The sequence below is a fragment of the Scleropages formosus genome, chromosome 14, assembly GCF_900964775.1.
Source record: "Scleropages formosus chromosome 14, fSclFor1.1, whole genome shotgun sequence".
In the NCBI taxonomy this organism is placed as follows: domain Eukaryota; kingdom Metazoa; phylum Chordata; class Actinopteri; order Osteoglossiformes; family Osteoglossidae; genus Scleropages; species Scleropages formosus.
This window is the reverse complement of record NC_041819.1, coordinates 10,788,369-10,808,415: the sequence shown is the minus strand read 5'-3', so window position 1 is coordinate 10,808,415 and position 20,047 is coordinate 10,788,369. Positions and strand designations below refer to the sequence as shown.

General features: G+C 40.1%; 1 protein-coding gene across 1 annotated transcript in view; it reads right to left on the bottom strand.

Annotated features, from left to right (window-relative positions):
* Window positions 1–20,047, bottom strand: part of LOC108920479 (interleukin-1 receptor accessory protein-like 1) — a 238,701-nt gene that overhangs the window by 22,243 nt on the left and 196,411 nt on the right. The window lies entirely within an intron of this gene.

Genomic DNA, 20,047 nt, shown 5'->3' with positions numbered 1-20,047 from the left:
ATGTTTGCGCCGTACGTGAGTACGCAACTTATGACAATAAGAGTAACAGTTTTAAAATGCAGTGCTTTCAACACAAATTCAAACCACTGAAACCAAATGAGTGAGGCAGCTCTGTCAAATAACTTCTTGGCCATCACTAAAGACGAAAGGTGGATTGGAAAGCAGGACAATTACCCTGAATTGTCAAAGAAGAGGAAGAGAAGTTCTGGCTTATTCTATACTTAAGCAAAACATCTTCTGAGTGGTACTATAGGAGATTTTACAGTGATATCATAAATGGTCTTTGGGCCTTAACTGTCACAGCACTTTAAAAAATACTCTGTACTCTTTACAGTGTATATCTTAGTTCAGTGTTGTAATTGGGTACACTTATTCCTCAAGTTATAAATGGTCATGTTACAAATTTTTGAAGAAACAAACATTTCCAAAATTGAGTATAGGACCACCTTGGTTCAAATACCTTCTGCAGAGTTTGCATTTCATATCTGTTATCAGTGATTCTAATAGTGCCAGTAAGAAGAGTAGCATTGTTACCATGGAGACCAAATTGATAAAGCTTAGTGGCAACAACATGACAAATGTTGTACGTGCTTATGGAATGAATCACTCAGTAATGAAATAGGATTTAAAAAAACGTGGACAAAACATATTTTAATAATGTAGTTTAAGTGTGTTTTTTTTTAGTTTACGGTAACTATGTCAGATTTCTTACAGAACCTAATCTGCAAATAAAACAAGGGATTTAAGTTTTTACTGATTGTGACTTAAGGATAAAAGTGACTTTGGAGTTGCAAAAAACTAAGAACAGCCCTCTAGTGCCAGTTGTGTTTGCAAACTGAGAAGCCAGTGCACCTGTTAGTGAGCACTGTACTATTGCAGTAGATGTGTTAGTTATGATAATCACTATACTCATTGTTGTGCATGTGGAAACTGGGAACTTGGTACCATTTTTCAGGCATGCTCCAATTTAGATTCAGTAAGGGAATGCCAATGTCATGAATACAACTTTGATACGTTGAATAATGTGAGCTCCTCCTTTGTGCTGCCTACCCTAACATGAATGAATTAAAAGGAATACCACAAAATTGCTATCACATTCATTTAGCATTTTCAAACACAAAGCTGCAGATGACCCAAGCTGGTGCGATGTATGTTCTTGTTGCTGAAAGTGCTTATATGCACCTTTTTTTTTTGGCTTTACCATGATGTATTAACCATGAGGCAGGACAAGGCTGCACATCTCAGAACCTTGAGGTTATACCCTACTCTGTCAACAGCAATGACAATGGCAGCCAACAATGCCACTGAATCCAAAGTGGTTATTTTGAAACAAGCATTTGAACACAAGTTTGTAGTGTGACACACCCAATAAGGCTGGTGGTCCTTACAAAGGCCACTGATAAATTTTGACTGTATCACACTTATCTTGGGCTTCTTCCATTTTATCCCAGAAAACAGTCTCAAATGAGCTCTTAGAGAGTGATGAAATAAAGACAGCATCCATATATACCTGTAAAACCATGGGTATACATAATAATGCCAGGGTGTCTGTCAGATAACTAGGATATAGGTGAAGACGTAACTTGTCACATTAAGGCATTCCAGAGCTAGTGGATAGTCTTTGCCTGACAGAAGATGAGGATTACGATCTGGCCTCTGGCACAATCTCAGACATGCGGCCGTCACACCAGGAGATCTGCTGAAATGTAATTAATCATCTCATGACAGTGCCTGGGACTGATAAAACAACATCATACTGTCAGATCCTTTACCACAGAGACAGGAAATGGGACTTTTTGAGGGAGGGGTGGGGAGCGCATGGGGTACGGGTGAGGGAAAAAAGCGTTGATTTTAAAATCAGCAGTAGAGAAGTAATACCGAACCACTGAACAGTACATGTGCATATACTTTCCACTTCTGCATTAAAAATGAAATCATGAAGTCATTATAAAAGGAAAAAAAATGCCAGATGGTATGACACCTTGCATGAAATTAAGGTTTTGAATCGAGTGATTTACAGATAGAACAGTGGGATGGATGTGTGAATTACTGATTCCATCAAATATACAGAGATTTTAATTGCATGAACGGTGGACACGCTGAATATATTCAGGGTACTGTTCCACGTGGGGGCACTGCAGGGCTTCTGACAAACTGTGGGCCATACTTGCGGGAAAAAAAATAGACGTACTTTTACCTGTATCAGCGATGATCATGATTGTTCGCTAAATGCTGTTTCTCATTAAATTCTTTCTTTGGAGCCATCATGAAAGGTGGAAAACCCGTAAGCTGGTGTTTTCCAGGCATTTTGCGCCATCTTCTCAGCATACTGTACAAAGTGTCTCTTAATTTTCCTCTGTACGACCAAGTTGTTTATCTTCCTTTTCCTCTTCTGCGTTTTCCGGAAGGGGGGATTAAACTGTAAACACGGTGATAATGCCAGGCTACCCGCCTCTCTGGTGCAAAATGCCAACCAATTACCACATGGGTTCAATCATTTCATCGAAAGTGTGCTTTCCCTTGGACATGTTCTTACACCTAATGTCATTCCCTTTCACGTTTGGAGGCTGGATATTAGAATCCATTGAAAGTCCAAGTCTGTCCCTGCAGGAAAAGTGCAAAAGCAAGTGCCTGGTTCTCTTTGTTCCTAGTTTTATCTTTGTGGCCTTCATAAGCGTCCCCTTAGACACATTAGTAGGGTGCTACACTGTTGGTGGGCAGAGGTGGCTGAGCCATAGAACTTGCAGTCAATGAGACTCTCGCTTGCAGGCCAGAAGCGGCACATACTGGATGCTGGAACACCGTGACGATGGCAGGGAAAGAGGATTACCTACTAAACGTATTGTGTGGAAAACTTCCTCTCTCATTGGGCCAGAATGTGGGCGTTATCAATTATGGCTGTAAAAAAAACCATGGAAGAAACATCTCGATATGCTATTGTGAATCGTGAATTGGACGGTCAAGAGGACTTACACAGAAAGACTAAGTGTCATTAGCATAGTGCTGTACAGTGGGAGGTTTTAGTCAGGGTGAAAGGCCATCTAAACCATGTTTTATAAATAACTGAAGTAGAGAGGATGTAACAGGCATCCTTCTGTGTTTTTTTTTTTTTTGCACTTATTCAAACCGACTGAGATCAGAACATCTACCATGTGAATATTGTAGGAACTTATTTGACAGTGTTGTCTTCATGTCATTTTCCTGCCTTTCATGCTTTATTTATACAATATGCATTTAATATTCTGTTAATTACAAAGGCAGAAACAACAAATGTTCAGTAATTTATATTGGTTTACCAATAGCAACTGCAAGGTTTACATCCCAGGAGGAGGACTGCTGTTGAATCACTGCTTGAAGAGAATATCTAGCTGTAATGGAGAGTTTGGAAATGGTATAATATGTAAAATGCTTTAAAATGCTTTTTTAAGAGTTGGATAAGCAATTAAATAATATAACATAATTAAATATTTATTTCACTAGGGAGATGAATACATCTTGCAACCTTCTATGAACACACACACACACACACTCCTTATCTTCTGCAAGTTATAGTACTGTAATCTACACACAGACCTGTGGGTGGATGGACAGAGAGAAATCAATATGTTCTATGAATTTTAAAGTTGGGTAACAAGAGGGAAAACTGTGACCAAAAACAATTCATTGATTGTGGTGCACTGCATGACATTTAAGAAGTTCAACAGCCACTCTTACATTGATATTTCAAGGAAGCAAGATTCTTAAGTGCAGAGGTTATGAATCACAAGAAAAAATGCTTTATGATCACTGACATATTCAGAAATTGTAGAAAGATTATTCTGAACAGGCTGGAGCAGACACATCATAAATTAAAACTGGACATGAATACTAGCCCGTGTTGCCATGTACTTTCTACATAAATATTACTAATAATTTGTTACAAACTTTTTTCAGTTTGAATTTCATTAGTAACTGAATAGAAATTGCAAAACACCACTTTATCTTTGTCAGTCATTGAAACAGGCTGCTGGGAGTGTAGTTGTAGATCTTATACCTTTGGCCCCAAAGGTTGCAGGTTTGAAATCCATTTCCAACAGCAGTACCCTTGAGCAAGGTACTTACTGTAAATTGCTCTAGTAAAAATTACCCAGCCATATGAACAAGCAAGTAATTATAGACGGGGGGGGGGGGGGGGGCATGGTGGTGCAGTGGGTTTGGCTGGGTTCTGCTTTGTGGTAGGCCTGGGGTTCAAGTCCTGCTTGGGGTGCCTTGTGATGGACTGGTGCCCTGTCCAGGGTGTGTTCCCTCCCTCTCCAGCCTTGTGCCCTGTGTTGCTGGGTTAGGCTCTGGATTGCCGTGACCCCACTTGGGGGCAAGCAGTTTTAGAGAGAGAGAGAGAGAGAGAGAGAGAGAGTGTGTGTGTGTAAGAAAGTAATTATAGCTACATTGTAAGTTGCTTTGGAGAAAAGTGTCAGCTAAACGAATAAATGTAGTGGTTAAGGTCACACTAGTAAACCCGAAGGCTGCTGGCTCAAACCCTTAGAGCAGCAATGTTTATTTGAAATAAACGCTTAATTGTTTTTGGAAGTGCTTTGAACAGGTGACGTTGTAAGTTGCTTTACATAAGAGATAGCTAAACAATGAGCAAGAGTAAGCTTCAGCAGCACATTTCAGTGGTTGTTCTCCTCTGAGAAACACAGTACACAGATGTCCCCAGCTGAGGGTTCCTCACAGGCCTGCATTGCAAACAGATGAGCGGATCTGGCCCCACTCTGGTTTAGTTTCCCATAATAACCTGCTGCGCTGCAGGCAAGTCCACTTCTAGACATGACCAGTGTACCTCTCAGCCCGAGATCCCGCTGCTGCTGCCCACGCAGGAAGCCTCACTAGAAAAAGGGCTGTGAGGGCAGGATGCTGGCTGTCACAGTTGTTTCTCTGTCTCCTTCCAGTTTATTACAGACATGCTTACACTCTCTACTCTCATACACACCTCTCTTCAGGTGGTCTCCATTTCACTGTGGGAACTGCAGTTTCTGAATAAATTGCATGCATCATTTTACCATATGTTTACTCTGGCCAAATTATTATTATGTGATGTTCAGGATATGTTCCCTTGCATTAAAATAATTGCTTTTCATAACATAATATTATACTGTATCATATCATTTAACTGTATGTATTTAATGGTGGCAACAGTATATTTAGTTCCTGCTCATACTAAATTGTTTGAAAATCTCTCCAGCCTGCTTGTCTAAATGCAGCTGCAGGAAAACCTGTTTTGTTGCAGTTTTTTTCCCGCATGCATCAGGGATATGCACACATGCTGCAGCTACCATGTCACGTAGATTTTGGGATCTGTGTTTGGAAAGATACAGCTGGGGTCAAAAAACAACAAAACACACACACACACACACAAACAATCTTCTAGAATCGTACTGCATGAGGAATTTAATGGTCTTATTCAACTCTCAACTACCACTCTTTTCTACAAGAAGACACTCCTGACTTGTTCAAAGTGACTGTGATTTCATTCTGGGCATTCAAAACCAAGTGTTACATCTCAAGATTTTCATGGCCAGCCTGAAATCTGAAGATATAACCTGTCCGACCCTTATAGGGTACACAATACTTTTTGTCTGCAGATCCCTAACTCGTTTCCCGCAGCAGCTGACTGCAGAGTTCTAAGGGATTGTAGATAGACTGCTCAGACTAAAGTGCAAGTTAATCCAACGGGAAACATTTTCTCAGCCACCCTCATACAGGCATGCTTTCAGAGATTATGGAAACGTAGTGAAACACAAGAGAAGCTCTGAATAGACAGGTGCTTGCGCTGTACGTGCATCTTGGCGATACCCAGAAGTCGTCCACTTCACAGCCATTAACCTAGAGAGGCGCGTCCAGCAGCACAATGCTGCTCCTTTATAAATGACATAGTCTTAATGTGGTTTATTGTCCCATTAAAGACATAATTCTTGGAGTTCAAAGCTAAGGTATGCAGAGTGATTTTCTGATAACCAAACTCATTTAACAAAAAATAATCAGATTATCTTTAATGTTCTCAAATAAAGGTAACTTCTTTTTGTCGATGCTGTTCATTTAATCCTTCCCGTTTCTCCTCAGAGGGGGTGCGGTGGTATTGGCGCGGTGGGTTTGGCAGGAGCCTGCTCTGTGGTGGGGCTGGAGTTCGAGTCCTGCTTGAGGTGCCTTGTGGTGGACTGGCGTCCTGTCCAGGGTGTGTCCCCTCCGGCTTTGTGCCCTGTGTTGCTGGGTTAGGCTCCAGTTCCCCATGACCCTGCTCAGGACTAGCAGTAGTAGCCATTGAGGGTGTGTTTCTCATCGATACACCCAAGTCATAATGTCCCAATTTGGAACAACAGTTAAGTCAGAATTGCCTTAAAGTCAAAGATATACTTCAGGCTGAATGTTAAATAATCTAAGTGGTACTGTGCAATTACTCATTATATTTTGATTTACAAGTATCACACATTTCCATCATACTCTATCTCTGAAGCACCTTATGAAAACATGAGGGTAAAGAGCTCTATGTTAAATAAAAAAATGATTGACTTTAATTCCCTATCGCTTTTAGTCTTTGACTTCATTCTTAATTCATTCCTCCAAAAAAAAGTGAAGCTCTTTCTGCCATTGTTTGACACAATCTTCATCCTCAATGCCAATTTAATTCAACTAACATCCAGTTGCAGTCCAAGGCTGTTCAGCTTTATAGACACAGTTTATGTGTGTGCTATGCGGATGGGGTTTTAAAACTCAGATAACCTTGTGCTGCCTAAGAAAATAGCTCATGTCCTAAAACCTAGACACTTAAGCCCTCACAATCCATTTAATTAAAACAATTCCATAAATTACAAGCAATGCTATCAAGGGAAAAGGAATAAACAGAAGGTAAATTATTACCCTAGACAGAGAACTTTTAAAGGTGACATACTGGAGTTTGCATTCATTTCAGCTATAAACCAGAATTGTATCTGATCAGCAGTAGTTTTGGCAACATTAAAAAGATGCACAGAGCAGCAGGTGGGGGACTTGTTAGGGACAGATTGCTAACCTGGAAGCTTGTTAGTGGTTCAGTTGCCAGGAAGAGCCATACTGCAGTACCACCAAGGAAAGTCAAGTCATTATATTTGATCATTTAGCTAACGCTTTTCTCCAAAGCAACTTACAATGTCAGTCTACCTACAATTACTTACCCATTTATAGAGTTGGGTAATGTTACTGAAGCAACTTCAGGGTAAGGACCTTCCACAAAGGTACTACAGCCAGAGGTGGGGACCAAACCCGTGACCTTTGAATCCAAAAGCAGTAGCTCTAACCACGACACTACCAACTGTCCTGCTAAGTAATCACTTTTATTAATCCTTATTTATCTGACACCTTTGTCCAAGACAACTTAGTGTTAGACAAACTTCACAATGATTTACTTATTTATACCACATTGTATTATTGCTGTGCAGGGGCAAGCTGGCACAGTGGGTTTGGCCAGGGCCTGCTCTGTGATGGGTTTGGAGTTTGAGTCTTGCTTGGGGTGCCTTGTGGCGGACTGGCGTCCCGTCTTGGGTGCGTCCCCTCCCCCCTCCAGAATTGTGCCCTGTGTTGTCAGGTTAGGCTCCGGTTCCCTGTGACCCCGCTCAGGACAAGCAGTTCCAGACAGTGTCTGATTGTGCGTGCGTGTATTTTCACTTTATCAGTGCAGGTAAAGAGCCTTGACGAAGGATACCATAGCAGAAATGAGGCTTCGGATTACATGAAAGAAACCCTAAACATTACACTCTTTGCAATCTTACTTTCGATAACAGCACCTCAACGAATCAAAGAATCACCTATGTCGGAGATCAAAATGAAAAACAAAAATATTTGGGATTAAAAATTAAATTATATGCACTCTGCTGACCCCACAAGCTGCAATGTTGTGACGCCTCTTAAAAGTTTACATATACACAGGTGTTTGGTAAACAGGGAGGTGTCAGTGTCAGTATATAGTCATAATAATATACTTCACTTAGGACCTCAGGCGATCTGGAACAAACTTATTTAATCCCCTCAGTGGGCTACGCTTCTCTCCACATTTACACTTGGACAATAGCTTGGTGGAGGGAAAAACTTGGTACTTCTCTGAGCCCAAATCCTCACAAAGTATGTGTAGCCTTGTAAAGACTAATGGTGTTTTGTGTGAGCCCCAAACAGAGGGGTTGAAGAACAAGAGCGATCTGCGAGTATGTGTGTGGAGACCGGAGCCTGGATGATGGAACCATGAGCATATTGATGTGCTCTTCCTGTGACTCAACGTTATTAGTCTCCTTCGCGCGGCAGGTATCCGGCCGGCGGTTCCAGTGACTGACACCTTCTTCAATCACGGCTACAGTATTTGCATTCCTAATGACTGTGGCATGATGCCGGGACAGGGGGGCTGTCAGATGCACCCGTGAGTTATCTCAGCTACTGTGCCATGACTACAAGACACTGGTCGAGACTATAAAGCTTCTTCAGTGCATCTGTCAGGAAAGTCAATTTCAGTGCTTTCAGTGACACTGGCTACCTTACTGTGGCACTTAAGCAAATTGACTTAGCATCATTTAAATCATATTTTTTGCACACACAAGAATCATATTGGCTGATGGGTTGAAAAAAATAAACCACTTCACTGACCTGGACATTTACCCATGTCCATACCACTTGGGCTGACCCTGTCTTTAATTTGTAGGTATTGGGAACAAGGAAGCTGGCATTCTCCCTTAGGGAAGTGTGCCTTTGGCTCACACATAGAGGATGTCTGGAGTGATCGGCAGCTGGAGCGCAGGGCGCTGAAGTGGTTGCGCTTCTGCACCTGTCTTGCAGTTTGTGTGTGCTGGCAGCAATGCCCAGCCTACACTGCTCCTTCCACCTGCCTGACGAGTTGCCGGATGGGACTGTGGAAGCACTAACACACACACACACACATACACACACACACACACTCACTGTCAGAACACTTTCGCACTCACTCAGCACAAAGTCCCGTGTGCTTACACTTAGCATCTGCACAATTACAAAGTTATGCTTATAAGCTTACACAGACTAAGCAGATGTTCAGAGGACACACTCAGATTCATATGTGTTCAGATAGTGTGTGCATGGAGGAATGGCTGCCATAGTGTGCCCTATCAGTCAAACTGTACATTTAACAGACAGAAAAATATGTCTTTTTACATGTTGCTAAACTGATTCATTTTAGTTAAACATACAATGTACACATTTTATGTGATGTCTTTGGCACCTGATGGTGCCAACACACACACATTATCTGAACCGCTTGTCCCATACGGGGTCGCGGGGAACCGGAGCCTACCCAGTAACACAGGGCGTAAGGCCGGAGGGGGAGGGGACACACCAAGGACAGGACGCCAGTCCGTCGCAAGGCACCCCAAGCGGGACTCGAACCCCAGACCCACTGGAGAGCAGGACCCGGTTCAACCCACTGCGCCACCGCACCCCCTGCATGGTGCCAGCATCACAGAAAAATTTAGTTGATTTGTTCCATTTAAATATTTATAACAGATCCTGGACAACAAAGCACTTTGTATAGATTTACCATTTTATGTCCATTTATTGCTTCTATATACTCTAACTCTACCATTGTAAAAATATTGTACTAAAATGAACTTGTTTTTCTGTTGAGGAAACAGATGATGTACTATGTTATGTACATGTCACGTGTAGTTTTGACGCTATTTTCATTTTGCATTATTTCCATAAGGAAACAGGCCAAATGCCATTCTGCTGTCACTGTACATATTGCATGAATGTCATCTTGCAGTACATTTAAGAAAAATCAGATTAACAAAATATTAAAATTTTATTTTATTTTTATTTACTTTTCAACAAATGGACAGAACAATGTGTTTTTTATAAGGCTGCATTGTGTTGCCTAGCAACTTTAGTTATCAGCAGAGCTGTCTTAGACAAAATTGTCCATCATTGCTTTTAAGCCCCAGTGACAGGCAAGAAGAGCCATCCTCTTGGATTAATGGATCGATAAACTCTTCCTCTTAATACAGGCAGATCAAACTGTCATAAAGAAAAGGAAAACTCCGCCTTCCGTTATTAAATTCCTGTTATAAACAGAGCTACTCCGTCTTTCTCTGTAATCGCCCAGGGAGTCACCAGGAGAGTTCACCGCCCTCTCCCACCAGATGATTCATCACTGGTGCAATTTACTAATGGGTTCTTGTTTCACTAATAGAGTACAAAAAGCTGAAGCCAAAAGTACAAATGATTTTAAATCTCATTAGAAACCTTGGCACCAACCACAGAAAGCCAGTGGATTTGGCTTTGAACACATGGACCCTCATTGCATCCATTGCTCTTCACCATGCCTTTATACTTGACCTTTGCGCCATTTAACTATGACTGCAGAAGTACTTGAACAAGCAACAGGAATAGGCTCGTTGTGAACAATCCTAAAAAGCCTAATAATGTGCTGGAAATGTTGAAGTGAAAGCTGTTATGAGCCACCAAAAAATTTCATATCGTCAGGGGTTTATTGCGCTTTAACTTTTAAGTATAGTATAGTCCAACTTTGTTACTTTACATCTCCTTATTGCAGATGTAAGTTCAAATAGACTAGGTAAAAATATACATTTTTAAAAAAAAAAAATTGGTATAACATGCTGCTAAAACAACTAAATTTACAAAAAGCATTTAATGTTATTACAATTTAGGATGTAAGAAAAGTTGACAAAATTAAGAAAATTACATCTGATACTCAATGAAGTCATACACAAATATTCTGGGGACACATCTCCCCTACCCTCCTTATTGCTTCACTCTAGATATTACTGTACTAGAAATGTTGAAATTTGACATTTTTAAAATTGACATTGTTATTTTTATGTGTCTCTAATGCATCATTATATTCATGTATTTGGTTGAAACATGTGGTTACATATATTATATATAATAGTGTATTATACGTAGTATTATATATACACATATATAATAGTGACCCATTGTAAATATTGCATCTAGCAGTGTAAATCACCTTGGTGAATAAGGTATGTGGGCTAGTAACACTACATAGAATCCATTGTAAGTTGCTTTGGAGAAAAGCGTCTGCTAAGTGAATAAATGTAAATGTAAATATATACAGTGCTGAAGTAAACATCTGTAGTGTGTTATGAAATTGCATTGGCCAAAACTAAAAACAACACAAGAACAACAACCATTGGTTCAGTGAGACCACCAGAAATTTCTTTCCCTAAAGTATGAAATTTGGCAGATGAGCATATTTGGTTTTGAGTCAAATACCATGGAAACAAACAACTACAGTCAACTATACAGCTCACAATAAAAATGAGCATTCTGAATTTAATCTCTGGCTGGATAAAAAAAAAAAGATGGAATATTCTGGTTCTAAGGAATTATAATAGATTTTTATGAAAAGCTGCTGGCAAAACTTTCAATGTTTATTAGTTACAATATGCTAAATGCTTGTGTTAAATGAAATTGCATGTGTGCTCATCTCCATATGCTGGACAAGAATACTGTATTTGTGCAACAGCTTTAAATGTTTAGCAAGGATTAAGACACAGTTCATTCCAAACATATCCTACATATCAATACAACTCACTGAATTGTCACCACAAATTTACTGTGGCATTACATTGCAATTAAATAACGACAGAATAGCGTTTTTAAATTCATTATGTAAAATGCTCTCTGACTGGGTGAATTTGTGCTATTCAGGAAAACTAAATCACCCTTTCACGTGCAAATGTTTTATCCAGTTCTGCGTGTGATTTCACTGTGATAGCCTAAGAACTAGTAAAGAAACACGAGGCGTTGTTGGTTCTTTTTACACGGCCACTGCATCTATGAAAACCGACCATTTCTCTATGTCTTTCACAGCTATCAGGTCAACATGGTACTCACTGAAGGAAATTGCTTGAGCTGTGAGGTTGATGGCAAATGATTACCCACTGAATAACTTCAGAGATCAGAAATTCTTGACATTGCCCAGAAGATGCCTCTGTTGATCTGATGCCTATATTTCTAATAGCCATGGGAATGACATGGATGGCCTTTAGGTTTGTACTCATGTTTATAGGTCTGTGTGCATGATCACTTGTCTTCTGTGTGTCCTAGTTTAGCAAATCATTCAATTCATTATGTATTAAATTAAATTTAATCTATTGCATTTTTGGAGCACACAAATGGATGTATGTATGAGTATGAAACAAACAATCCTGACAAAATGTTGAAATTTTAGAGTCACAATGAGGACCTTCTCCTTATTCTTTATTCTTTTCAGTCAGTGTTATGTAACTGTCATTCATGGATGTGTAGCCTGTATCGCAGATAAAAGGATTTTCCACACGAGTCCTCGTTTTCCATCACTCTCCCTGGGGAAGGGATGCAATACTCAATATTCTCAATTAATCCATGTGTTTACATCTCATTACCGACATAAACCATTAAATGGCTATTTGAGTTCATCAACAAGCACTTGTGGGGGTTTGAGAGAATACTAGAACAAAAACAATGGGATGGGCAATATGGTTCCAGTCTGAGGATTACAGGCTTCACCACCAACAAGGGCAGATCTGGGACAGACCAGAACAAAAATCCCTCTGAACAGCCTTGGACACAGCACTGGACCAGGCATCACCAGACATCTCCAGCCCCCCCCCACCACACCCCACACAGAGATATGCTCACAATTTTATTTACCACTGCTCTTTTTCTTTGCGCTTGATCTCGGTGGCTGTTCAACTGCAAGTTGAGGCAGAAAGTCCATGAAAACATCAAATCTATGTCATTTCTTGAGATAACAGAGGGGTTAGGATTTCCCAGAAAGCTTCTATTCTGTGCTCTTATATCTTCTGTTCCCCTAGAGTAGACATGTGCATGATTGACTTGTTGTGAACATAAATGAACATGGATGACCATAGAAGTCAAAGAGTATAGTATAATTTTAACAGAAAATCATCAAACATCTTAATCCTGGGCAAAAAAAAAAAAAAAAATTAAAATCTTAATTATAATAAAAAGGAAAACTCCAGCAAGAAACAAAAAATACTACAAAACTTAAACCTGATTCTAGGTTAGTCACTATTTTAATGATAAATCCCTCCACTTTTTTCATCATTTCCACCTTTCATAGAACTTAAAATACTTGATATCACTCACAAAACTCAAAATACTTGATATTTGTGCTGCCTTACTTATCAGCACATACTTGTCTACATACGTGTTTGTTCATGTCTGTTCACGTCTGTATGAGCCTCGTCACAAGCATGTAAATGCCCAGTGTACCCAGTATAACTGTGCAAATGACAAATAAACGACTCTGAAAATGGGTTATCTTGTTGCCTTGACTCTATAATCCAAGATCCGAATGAGTCCAGGGACTGCTGTGTGTTTCAATGTCTGTGGATGAAGAGAATCACAAGGGTCTTATGGTGGCTGTGATGAAACTATGGCTAGTAGGCTACAAGAGCCAGACTCTGGGAGAGACTGAATATTTACACTTGGGTGCATGCCTGAAGGAAGAAGCCATCAGCCAACACGACACAGGTGGGGAAACTTCCGAGATAAGCAGAATAGAAGGTATCATGGTAGCCGACAGTCAGGCACTGTATAAGTGGACTTCCTGTGATTGGCATCTATTGCTGAATCTTTACAAAATGATTCCTCTGCCTGAAAATGTACTTATCCTGCTTGGCTAACAGGCTCCCATACATAAATATGGAGGTGTATACAGGCATAGAAGAAAAACAGAATCCTGAACAACTTAGGGCAAGACATGAGGAAATGTAAGCTATACTTACGTAAGATGGTTAATGGGTCCTGTTACTTCAGGATAGGTCTGGGGTAGGCCTTCAACATGTTCAGCTCTCTGTCTCTGTACTAGAGGTCATAGTGTTTGAAGGTACATTAGATTATAATCAGTGAAGGTATATCCCTTCCTTTTATTTATGAATGCTGAATATTCAGCTTTTGCCCTATGCAATTACTTCATGAGTGTGAGTTTAACATTTTCATTGTGCTATTCTTTCCTCAGCAATCAGCTTCCACATGGTTCTCTGTAAGCATGCGTTTCCCTTTGACCGTCTATCAAGTGATAAAGATACTTAGACAGGCGCTCCTAGATGAAATGGTCCATGAAGAGATCTATAATGTCCAGAGAGTCCTTAAGATACAAATCATTACATAATTACAAACCTTGACAACTATGTTGCCAAAACCAGAGATACATTCACACATACCTTTGAGCCCAGGGTGTCACTTGTAAAATTAAGTCAGTTTAACTGTACTGTTTAACCATGCCATGAATCTTGAATCAGTTCTACCATAAAGGTGCATGACAAATTCTGCAACTTGGATTCAGGATGTCAACATTCCACCACACATCCCATTATTGGGCCTCTGTTCCTAGCACTTAAATCAGTTTCATGCCTTCTGCCAATTCAAGAGGACAGTTGCCAAAATAACCTCAGAGTAGTTTGTCTGAAGGCAGTGGGCTCTTTAAAGGGTCAAACCCTGCTGGCACATTCAACAGCCTGGTGCAAGCCTCCATGCTGGGAAGATGGAAGTGGCACATGCTGCCAACACAGCAGTCAACTGACAAAGGGGTACAGTCGGAGAAGATTCCACTCAACTCATACTCATCCTCAAAAAATCAGAGGTCACTGAGAAAAAGCTTACCGGCATTGATCCAAACACGATGGGTATTTCAAATGCACAGTGACTAAGTCCCCTGCATCCAATAAATGTTTTTTTAAGGAACTGCATGTTGTTCACAAGGCAGAGCTGTGTGTGTGTGTGTGTGTGTGTGTGTGTATGTTTGTGTGTGTGTGCCTGCCTATATGCAAGAGCTTTCGAAGCCTGAGCGTCTGCAAAAGCATCAGCCGCCTGGCAGGAGGTAGCTGCAGGGAACTGTCTGTCAATCACAAAGGCTTTGCGAGGAAGTCCAACACATGCAGAATAACTTGTACACATGTGATCATGTGCATTCCTTCCTTGAAATGCACAGCCACACTTTTCCAGAGAAAAGCACGCATTGCTTTTTTCCCATCCTCAAGCCTATATCTCGTTCATTACCCTGTCAACACTCATAGAACTGGCAGTTACTGGCATGAAAAGGGGGCAATAAAAAGCAGATGTCCACTGGGATAAAAAAAGCTACTATATACAGATGGCCAGATGGCAATTACTGGATTTGTAATGGTTCTTTACTGGCTATTACAGTAAACACAACCACTGCTCTATTAGAAATCAGTATGTATTTGGAGGGTAGGCCTTGCAGTGGAACTCTTTCATAGTAGTCCTGAGAACATAATGCTTACATAACGTAGCTTGTACATTCGTAAAGAGGTTAAGTGCATTTCTGGATGATCAGGTTGGAGATACTTGGAAAGTTCAGTATTGTGCTGTCAGACCCGAAGAAGCATATAAAGTATAAGCTTTGAAAAGCCATAAATCTTAAGTGCAAAAAGGGAAGAAAACAGTGATTACTGTGTTGCAGATTTTTTTTTAAATGCTTTGATTGACATGCAGTCAACATACAGTATTTACATGCAAAGACACTATCTAGATGTAAAAATGTTGATGTTGTCCTTTTACTAGGCTATGGCAGAAATCTGTTTATAGAACACTTCCTATTTGGAGGTAGGTAAAAGGGCTGACAGTTGAGTGCCTGTAGGTCAGAGGTGACAAAAAGCTTTGCTTGTACGTTGAACATCTGTCCCCCTCATTCTGAGTGTTCCTATCACACTTTTATCCCCTGCTGCCTAACAGAGTCACTGCTGCTATGTGACGTTCCTCACAAAATGTTTCAGTGAAACTCCCAAGCTTTACTGTTTATTTGGATTAGGTTTTAGTTTGTCCCTGCAGCTATGAGGAGGGCGACTGGGTGCCTCTTGTAGAAGAATCCCCTGTAGATGCCATGTCGTATCCTGCAGACTTCATTACTGAACTGTTTGATCTTTAATTTCAGACACTAATGAAAAGCACCGCCTTGGGCCCCCCTCTGGTGGGAGAGCACGTTTTGGAGATTTGGGGCATTTTTCTGGACAAGACAGTGGGGGGCAGAACTTAGAAGATGCAGCACCCCTGATTTCTCCCCCCAGGCAGGGTGCTGTGGAGTGAGCCAAGTAAAACCGTCCCAGATATTGGCCACATCAGTCAGTGTCCTCCGGACAGTGATCTACACCAGGTGACATGATCAGTTGATGGCCCCCAAGCACTGAGAGTGGCCTTAGTAACAATGTAAACTCACAAATTCCAAGTAGGTTTACTCACTCGCTGAGTTTCATTAACCATTTCTCCTTGTCAGCGTCATGTTGGTCCAGAGACTATCCCAGAATCACTGAGCAGTGGGGGGGATACACCATGGGCAGGACACCAGTTCATTGCAGGACAGCTTCATGTACACTATGGGCAATTTTAGAGTCACCAATTATACCTTGTGCTTGTCTTTGGACTATAGGGGGAAACTAGAGCACCCGGAGGAAATCCACGTAAACGGGGGGGGGGGGGATACAAATTCCACACAGACTGAGATGAATTCAGATTTATGACCAAACATCCCAGGTTCTGAGAGGCAGCAGCACTTCTCGTCATGCCTCCCCTTCAAGTAGATTTAAAAAAGTGAAAAGTGATTATAAAAATAATATTAAATTACCTTCTTATATTATTACATCTTTCCTTGGCAAATGATTTTATCCATGGGGATTAAGACAGCATAAAATTTTACTCATTTATTCTATGAGAATATTGCATCATTGAACCATTACTTATTTCAGGGAGGGGAAAATAAAGTCACCTAAATCATGACTCCTTAAATGGATTTCAAATTTAGAGATCTGAATAAATAGTGATAATAAAAAGCTGCACTTACTGGTATCAACCATGTAGCATTATGCTGAGGAAAAGCCAAGACCTGCTAGATCAACTGATAGGTATGCAGCCTAGAGACTTAACAAGCCCTTCATTTCCAGTCAAATGTTGTAAAGTAATGAACACATTCTTCATTCTATAAACAGAATTTCAAAATTTGTGTCTCATGAAATATTAATGGAAGAATCTTTCCTTGGTATACTAAACTGCTTTCCTTTATACAGAGCTATAGATGGTTTGTCAGAGCTAAATACAATAAGGCATTATTTACCAATTTGTCAGTTTCTATTGCACCATGGTGTTTTGAGACATAATATTCAGTGAGACTAGAAAGGAGAGGAGGAAAAGAAACAATGCATTAACTGCATTCTTACTCCTATGAATTTCAGCTCAAAAAGGCGCATCTCCATGATCCTACACTACTTTATAGTGAAATAATAGAAAGGAGATGGAGTCATGGATTTTCGTACAGAAAATAAAAGCTGCCATTTTTCACTCGAATGTTGTTTTCCGTCAGTGGAAAGAGGTGACAGGTCTGTATGTGGAGAGACATGTTTCTCATGGGGTTTGAATTGCCAGTAAATTACTGTACGGTTTTTGTCTCCGCTGAGCTCAGCGTTTTGCATTCTGGGCAGCGTGCTGCCCCTTTCATTACCAGTCTCGTTTTTATAACCCAGCTCCCCATTTTATATCAGGGGGAGAAGGAGAAAACAACATAACAGCAAGCTAAAGGACTGGTAAAGCAAATAAAGAATAAAAAAAAGGATAACATTTAAGACACCCATGGATGAAGTAGACGTGCAGAAGAATGGACAAGCTTTGAAATGATGTATAGTGAACAGAATGCACACATTTCTGTTGCATATAGAAAACATACAATAATGCCAAAGCTAAGATCTTTTATCATTCCTTGCTTCTTCAAGATGCTGACTATAATGCAAATGTAAATGCATATATTTACACTATATCCTATGATTAGATCCTGCAGTTTTCAGTATTTAAGACAGCTCTTTCTGAATTCTTGCAGTGAAATTCCACTTCATAACATGCACTTCGGGCCTCCAGCAGCCAGAGGTCAATATCATCAGTTACTAAGCTTGTTTAGAATTACTTATTAAACATAGGTCTAGTATTATAAGAGTCTCCCTAATGCTCTTCTAAAAGCAGTGCTCCTGCAATGTTCTTGGTTGTGTTAACACTGCTGTATTGGGTGAAATGTCAGATTCTATTCCCAGAAAGCTAGGTAAAAACCATTCCAGTTGAAATGGCTTTCTCCAGCAGAATACCAAGTGCGCCATTGTGTTTTACATGGATCAGAAGGCAGGTCTTGAAGGCAGTCTTTCTTTTCCATTACATTTCCAGAGTACTCTTCACAATGTATTTGCTTGGTTGGACAGCATTAAAAACTTTTATTTTTTTTTTTTAAACAATTGCAGAAAACTTGTCCGATATAAAGACCACTTCAGCACGGGAATCAAATGTAGATGTGCTGAATTTTGACAGATCCTGAGGAATCGTATCTTTTCTTTTAAAATCGTCATTTATCAGCAATTGTTGATAAATTTTTTTTAGATGGCCTCTCACAAAACTGTTCAAAATTGTAAACATTTTATTTTTTGTGCTTTTTAGCTCAAATGTTTAAGTATTTAGGTTTTTCAAAAAGGTCTGTAGTACTTCAGATGAATATTGAGGTACTTCCTGCTGTTTGAAGTTCCACTGATTTCTGTATTTTTATATTTTTTATGTGCACCAACGAGCACTTAATGATATATTTTCAACTTTACATTTATTCATTTAGCTGATGTTTTCTTCAAAGCAACTCACAATGTTGAGGTATTTATAAATATTTACCCATTTACATCGCTGGGTTATTTTACTGGAGCAATTAAAGGCAAGTACTTTGCTTAAGGGTACTACAGCCGGAGGTGGTAAACGAATCTGCAACCATTAGATCCAAAGGTAGTAGCTCTAACCACTACACTACCAGCTGTTCCAGATTTTATAACCTGTCACTGTTTTATTGATAACAGCATGTACCTCGATATTGGACAAATCATTTGGTTAATGACTATGTAAGCCATGATGGTTAGTCAGTATCCAATGAGACACAAAAAAATTCATCAGAACAGATCTGGGATGTGTTACATCCTTATCTCCACAGATTTGATCTCGTCAACAAACAACATCCATCCTCACAAAAATTCAAAATAACACCATCTTAAATGGGATTATTTAAGGCTATTACTGAATAAATGGTTGTTTATTTATTGTACTGTATGAATGTATACAGCTACACAGTGACCATAGCATATTGTGCACCATCCAGAAGCTGTAGAAAATGAAAGTGAATGAATAGCAAAGGAAATGTTGCCCCAGCACTCTTGCTTCCTCCAGGGTGAAAGCAGCTCTAAGGCTCTGTGTGGATCAGAAGCATAATACCTGTAATTTAAGGCTGACTGTACCCACTGTTTTTGGGCTAAGTAGCTCCAGCCCCCACCAACCTTCATCTGTCAGAATGCAGCTCGCTGTGCTGCAGCTGAGGTTGCCATGGCAACCCTACACAGGTTTAACAAAGACAAAAAACAAGGCCTCTTTCTCCCACATAAAAGGATTAATTACCCCCAACTCATATACCATGCATGCACACACAGACACAGGACACATGAAATGAATTGCAACAGTGCAGATAGTCAGAATAGAATATTGGCTCAACATTTACAATTCTAACCACTGACACTTATGGTGACAAACAAGCAGCTAGAGGCAGTTTCCTAAATCACTGCTCATCAAGGCCACTGCATAATCATTTTAATGTCCAGCTCAACATTTAGACAGTGTTTCACATACACAGAGAACAGACTAACTGCACTGACATGGTCAAACTGTAAAACTTTGTTTCATGATGTGATTTAAGAATACATGGTGCAAACTGGCAACACCTCACCTTCTGCACTCACAATATGGGATGCCCTCTCAGTCAAGTAAAAACAAAAACACCTTGTATTTTTAGCACATTTTTCAGCAAAAGAGTTCTGATATTGCCTTGAGCAAAGTCAAACTGACTCGCAGTGAAATAAAAGTGCAGTCCCCCTTGTGAGACCTTGCAGGGAAATATAAAAGTATTTTACCAGAAAATGGTAAAATGTAGCTAATGTTGCAACTCCGGTCTCCTGTG